Below are 7,111 nucleotides of genomic sequence, written 5' to 3' on the forward strand. Positions count from 1 at the left end.
ATTTGGAATTTCTGCATCCGGTAGCAGCTGAAATCAAGACTTCAGCCCTGGAAACCCCCCCGGAGTTGGTGTCTATGCCGTGGTGTCAGCATTACAGAGCAGTTCAGTGTCCAAGGAAGGCAGGGATACATACACACGTTCACATTACAATAATTTTGCATTTCTGTAGTGCTGCCCACCTTAGGATTGCAAAACTCTTTACAGACAATAATCAGTCAATCCTCACAACTCTCTTGTGACAAAGGCAAGAATTATTTCCACATTTCACGGACAGGGAAACCAGAGTTTAAGGCTGAATCTGAACCGCTGAAGTCAATAGGAAGGTTGCCTTTGACTTCAAGTGGAGCAGGACCAGGCACTAAAGTGATTGTGCCCCAAGATCATTTAGCAAGTAAATGGCAGAACTGGGAAACAGACCTTAGACAACTCCCATCCTTTCATGTATTTATACCTGCTCCTGTATTTTCCACTCCATGCATCCAATGAAGTGGGTTGTAGCCCACCAAAGCTTATGCCCAAATAAATTTGTTAGTCTCTAAGGTGCCACAAGGACTCCTCATTTTTTAGACCTCAGACTCCTGGCTCCGTGCTCTAAACAAGCTCCCTCTTACTGGGTGCATGTAGCAGAGCGGGAAGCAGCCAGGTCAGAAATAGCTCAAGTAAGCAGTTCCATGGCACCTTGCAGCAAGATGAATACTAGGAACAATATTGTTCAGGTCCTCCAAGAGGTCAGTCTATCTCAGAGAGGTCAGAGCTTTACAATGAAAGCACAAGGGCGTGACTATGCCAGGGCACATGCGGAGACAGCTTGGCACAAACAGAAAACCTGGCCTGGCCTGGAGCTACCTAGTTTCCACTAGGGTGAGGGAGCTGGGGAAAATGCTATTTCAATCAGCAGGGCCTGGGATCCTTCTGAAATTAGGGGTTTTACAAGAAGCAGGTTTGCTGCCGTGGATTATAACAGCTGGGGCCAAGCCAGCACAAGCTCCATCTCTTTGTTTTCATTGGCACTGATCTGTGTATAATCAATATCATTTGCTGGACAAAGGGGAAAATACCCTGATGAACAAAGAGCATTGATTGCTCAAATCAGTGTCATTCTTTTCAAAACAGAATAGTCATCAAAATGAGCAAATTAGGCAAAGGCAACGTCTTCTTTTGTTCTCATGCAAACGTCTTTAATTCAAGAAAAGTAAAGGATAATCATCATTTGCATTTGCAGCCATGGGATGATCTCAAAGCATTTAAAAGCACTATTGAATAAATCCTCTCAGCACCTCCCCACTCCTCCGTGACAGCGGGAAGCATTATCTTCACCATTAATCATGTGGGCAACAGGAACAGAAGTGGCAAGTGACTTGCCCCGGTGACTCAGTGGAAAGGCTTGAAATACAACCCAGGTGTTCTGGCTCCCACTCGGCTGGCAGAATACTTTCTAAGACGTATTTCTCCAAGCTGTCCCTGAGAAATCTGATGCTCATTAAATGCATTTTGGGAAAACAGGACATTCTGAGATAGGAATATGATGTGGGTTCAGAAATTCACAGTGTGGGGGGTTTGACAGCAGATTTGGGATCCAACTTAGTTTGGGGGTCCACTTCTCTCTATTCTGCAAGGCTCCAACACTGCTTCATTTCTCCCAGGGCCTGCAAATCCTTCTGTATCTTTCAGACTCAAGTCATGGGGTCTGTCAGGTCCAAAAGTTGACAAGTTGTTGAGCAATATCTATCAAGCAGATTACGGGAGGACCTGAAAATCTGTAACATATATTCCTGGTTAAAACATGCAAGAAAGTTCTCACTTTTCAGGGCTCTTGAATTAGTTTCTATTCTGATGAGTGTCATATCCTAACCTCCTGAAAGAGAAGAACAGCTTTTCCTGGGGAGGTCATACTTAGTTTGTCTCTAGAGAAGCAGGATGCTAGATTGACAGGGGGCCTTTCCAAGGCTATAATCTGTTTGACCTCAGGTAAAATTTACTGGCCAGACATGTATTCTCCTGTTCTCAGAAGAAGCTCAATTGTGTGTTCAGCACGCAGAATAGAGACTTCATTAAACAGTAATGGACATGGACACTCTGGAGACTATGGTTGCCACCAGTCTCAGATTTGGCAGTGCTGGCGTGCCTCCTGCCAAGTTTCTGACAATGACACTGTGCTGTTGCAGGATAGCATGATGATGCAATATCAAGACATCATCATGATGCAAACACGGGATTATGGTGTGATGGCTTTGTGCTGGAAAACAATGGTTAACTCAGGCAACCTACACCGAGAGTAATGACTAATGGCCTAATTTACTGTCCCTGGTTTTACACTGGTGTAACTATTAATGTCAGTGGAAATACTCCTGGATTTACAGGGGTGTAAGTGAGAGCAGAAACAGGCTTTAAATTATGGACCTAACAGAGGGAGGCATTTATGTTCTGCTTCATTCCCGTTCCCTTCATGAGGAACTATGGAACCCTATGGAAACAGTAGTTACTGCCTGTTCTCTTTGTTCCTACAAATAGGGACTTTATGGAATAGATGGCATTAGTCTACATTTGGGGATTTGCTCTTGGAGGTTTCTGTTTGTACCTTGAGGCTATAGTGCATCCTGCTTTAATTCTCTTTTTTCCTCCCACAGATGACATCATCTGGTGTAATGAAGGGTCTTTTCTGTCTGACTGGGCTAGGCTGAATATTGGTTGGATTTGGCCCCTGAGGGAAGCAGGTGTTTGCTGAGAACCATTCCACCCCCAGAATTAGACTGGTCAAATCCTTTCAACTTGCTGTATTTTTTGTCTGAATCTAAACGAGATTTGAGGGTTCTGAGGAGCAGGTGGGATATGCTGATTATTTGAATCCTTGTTGTTTGAGTGCATGATGAGTAGTTTATTTTTTCCTTTTCTTTCATGTTCACACGATGTTTTACACTGATTTCCCCTCCACATGTTTATTGCCAGACAGAGCAATATAATGGACACTCTGAGTCTCACTCTCAAGGGCTTTTGTAAGAGCTTGATAAGGCCGGGCTGTGAACTTAGTGAGAGGCAGTGTGTGTATCTAATCCTAAAATACAATAACAGGCTTCTTCAGATTACGTTGAGTTTGCTTAATGTATGATTGTTTATTGTTCACCTGTGTAATGATGCACATGGGGTTTAGCACAATTTGAAAATATTAATGAACATGATAACATTTTAAATAATACATCATACAAAATTCTCCCATAACTTAAGGGAACACTGTCAATATAAATTCACATTGAGCAGGAAAATAAAAAAAGATTTTCCCTTATCTGTGTTACTTACTATTAGTGTTATAACCTAATAGGTTATTCACAGTGAAAGACTTACCTGGGGGCCTGATTCACCAGTTTTACACTGGTTTAGTGGAGTCACATCAGTATAAATCCAGTGGAATGTAAAAATAGACATTAAATTAGGTGAACACCGGTGAATCAGCCTTTTTACAATTTGAACTATTGGTTTATGTTCTGCAGGTCAGCCAGGGTGGGCATGAAACTAGAGTGGTCAATTTCACTTTCTGACCATAGTTATTTTCACTTTCTGGTTCCCATGATCTCCTGTATAACTCTGCAGCATTTGTGATTCCAACATTGCAGTAGGATCTTTAAATTAAAAAAGAATTTTTTTATGACTGTTTAATTAATGAATGCAACACATCTGATCTCTATCAGGGTTTTGTAATTCCTCCCCTTCCCGTATTTTTGCAAAATCTAAATGTTGGGCCTAAACTAAACTAACAGCCCTTTAATCACTTACCAGCTGGTCCTGAGAATACTGCATTATTGACCACAGGGCACTCCATCAGCTGGAAGAATGATTTGGACCAGTTAAACATTCATCCAAACTCCCCTTAGACTTCTTGAACTGTCAGTGGGAGCTGGTGAACTGGAACTTCTTTCACAATTTTGCAAGGAAAATACAAACGGGTTAAAGCAGGATGTCAGCTACAGGGAAATCTCATCATGTTGACAAAGCTGTGACGCTAGAATTTGGGAAGTTCTGGCAGCAAATATTTCACTTTTCAAGGAAGCATTCGTTTTTCAATTAATACTGCACCAATTCTGACACCAAAGGGCTGATGAGGGAGTTGTTGCATACAAGCAACAGCCCTTGAGGTCACAGGGAGCTGCCTGTATGATGTGGCTGCATAACTGAGCACCATATGTTCACCAAAAATAGCTCTAGCACACGACCGATGCATTTTCTTTCAAGTGCAACCAGTGATCAGCTGCCAAAATTTGAGCAAGGGGCTTCTGTAAAAATATTCTGCCTCCATCAGTGACATTTTGTGTAAAACATTCCAGCCACTCCATATTCATGCACCATCTTTTCTTCCGCTGCTGGCTCTGCACCTCTCGATCCAACATGCACTCCCCTCGCCATAACCTCGTGGAGGCTCCTCTAGGTAGCCCCGCAGTAGTGGTGGTGGCAGGTGGGTGTCCTTGGCCACATGAGTCGCAGGAGCAGTCAGCAGCCATGGGAATGGAGAGGTTACGTGTATGTAGTGATTTCCCCAGGCACTCCCACTGGCACTGGTAGGGTTTACAGGAGGGGAGTCCTGGTGGTAGCGTCTGTGGCAGCTGCACACAGCAGCTGCCTGAGTCAGCTCAGTCCCAGCCCCAGGGACAGTTGAACATTTTAACAAGCTGAGTCAGGCTTAGCATTTTGGGCCTGTGAAACGTTTTTGTGCCACCCATTGCCCCACCATTGTTTCTTGGAGAAACAATGCAAAGACGTTGAAGAGAGCTGGAGTAAAAGGGGAGAAGCTGGCAGGCAGTGTGTGTGTGTGTGTGTGTGTGTGTGTGTGTGTGTGAGAGAGAGAGAGAGAGAGAGAAAAAACCCTGAATTCAGCTTTCCAAGGGAAATCTGAAAACGTACACCTCTTTGGAGACCTTCCAGCCATTATTTGCTTTTCCACCTTGTAGATCCCCCACCCAGCCCATACCTTTCTCCTGCAACAGCAATAACTATAGAAATCCAAGTACAACCAACCAAAGTTTGGTTGGAGCTTAACACACCTAGGAGCCTTTCCGCACTTCAGCCTGGTCTGCCTTTGATAGGTTCCTTTGTCTCCATCCATTTCTCCTCCACAACCTGGCCAGCCTGTTTGCGCATGGGGCATGTTTGTTGCAATGACCTCCCATTGTGAAGTGAGCTGGGCGTACTGGTTCAGCTATACAAATAAGAACAGACTTAAACCTTTAGTCAAAAATCAAACCCAAATCATTTAGAATTTTTAAAATGCTCCAGTGACATTGCTTTTCATTTTTGTAGTTCTCAGCATTTCCTAGCTGTGGTTGGGACTGGAAGCAGAAATGATTAAATATTGGGGGGGAAAAAAAAAAGTCCTCTTGGCAGTTCCCTGTTTAGGACTAGAATCAGGAAGCCCTTTAGATGCAATGGTGCAGTCTAAAAGCCTAAGCAGAACAGAGAACCAGAAATCTCCAGAGAATGCCTCTTCTAACATCTAGCTAATCCATTTCCCAGACACCTGAGGGTTGGATCATTTGATAATATCTCAGCTTCTAGGTTTTTACCCCAAACAAACCTCAGAATCTTTTTAGGGTTTGTCAAGGTTCCTTCCCCACTCTGAACTCTAGGGTACAGATGTGGGGACCTGCATGAAAGACCCCCTAAGCTTATTCTTACCAGCTTAGGTTAAAAACTTCCTCAAGGTACAAACTTTGCCTTGTCCTTGAACCCTATGCTGCCACCACCAAGCGTGTTAAACAAAGAACAGGGAAAGAGCCCACTTGGAGATGTCTTCCCCTCAAAATATCCACCCAAGCCCTACACCTCCTTTCCTGGGGAAGGCTTGATAAAAATCCTCACCAATTTGCATAGGTGAACACAGACCCAAACCCTTGGATCTTAAGAACAATGAAAAAGCAATCAGGTTCTTAAAAAAAAAATTTTAATTAAAGAAAAAGTAAAAGAATCACCTCTGTAAAATCAGGATGGTAAATACCTTACAGGATAATCAGATTCAAAACATAGAGAATCCCTCTAGGCAAAACCTTAAGTTACAAAAAGACACAAAAACAGGAATATACATTCCATTCAGCACAGCTATTTTACTAGCTATTAAACAAAAGGAAATCTAACGCATTTCTAGCTAGATTACTTACTAACTTAAGGAGTTATGAAGAGCATTCCTGATCTGTTTCTGGCAAAAGCATCACACAGACAGGCAGACCCTTTGTTTCCCGCCCCCTTCCAGCTTTGAAAGTATCTTGTCTCCTCATTGGTCATTTTGGTCAGGTGCCAGCAAGGTTATCTTAGCTTCTTAACACTTTACAGGTGAAAGGGTTTTGCCTCTGGCCAGGAGGGATTTTATAGTTCTGTATACAGAAAGGTGGTTACCCTTCCCTTTATATTTATAACAGGGTTAATTCAGAAGTGACCCTTTATTAAAGGCAGTTCCAAGGGAAATCTCCATGCTGTGCAGTCTGGTTTGTTCAAACCGATGATTTTCCTGATGGATTCAGTGAAAGCAAATGGTATTGATCAACGCCACACCCCACCTCCTTGCAGCTTTGCAATATTACACAGAACTTCACTGAGAAAAATGATTCATTAGTGGATGCTATTGATTGGAGGTTGTGATTAATTCCTTCCTCCCTTCAGGTGCACCTCTGTAATGAATTCACTCAATTTAAAAACCTTACAACCAACAGGCCCAACCAACTGAAAGGAAGTGACACTTGACCCTCCAGTCCTGCTCCTTGTTGCAGTCGAGAGATTTTCTGCCTCATCCGTATAGACATGATAATACATAGCACTTGTACAGTGCCTTCCATGAGGGCACGTTAGAAACATGAACGTATTTAGACTCCCAAACCCCTGAGAGATAGGGAAGTACTATTGTCCCCATTTCACAGATGGCAGTAACTAAAGAACTGATTGATAAAGTGTCCTAACAGGCCACACAGTGAGTCAGTATCATAGCCTGGAATGGAGCCTAGATCTAGAGCTTCCCAGTCATGTGACCTAACCAGTAGACCACACTGCCTCCACTTTGCTTTCTGTTCCCCTTCATTCTTGCTTTCTGGCCCCTCCCCATCCTTTTTTCTCATTCACTACAGGACTGATCCAAAGA

At 43.2% G+C, this 7,111-nt stretch overlaps 1 long non-coding RNA gene across 1 annotated transcript; it reads right to left on the reverse strand.

Annotated features, from left to right (window-relative positions):
• Positions 1–1,169: 1,169 nt before the first annotated feature.
• LOC122465121 lies at positions 1,170–6,196 on the reverse strand. Its single transcript, XR_006289701.1, has 4 exons — positions 6,141–6,196; positions 5,031–5,185; positions 3,769–3,817; positions 1,170–1,757 (listed from the first exon to the last, which is right to left on the reverse strand). It is a non-coding gene; the product is annotated as an uncharacterized LOC122465121 (long non-coding RNA).
• Between the last annotated feature and the right edge of the window lie 915 nt (positions 6,197–7,111).

This window comes from Chelonia mydas, chromosome 3, assembly GCF_015237465.2.
Source record: "Chelonia mydas isolate rCheMyd1 chromosome 3, rCheMyd1.pri.v2, whole genome shotgun sequence".
NCBI lineage: Eukaryota > Metazoa > Chordata > Testudines > Cheloniidae > Chelonia > Chelonia mydas.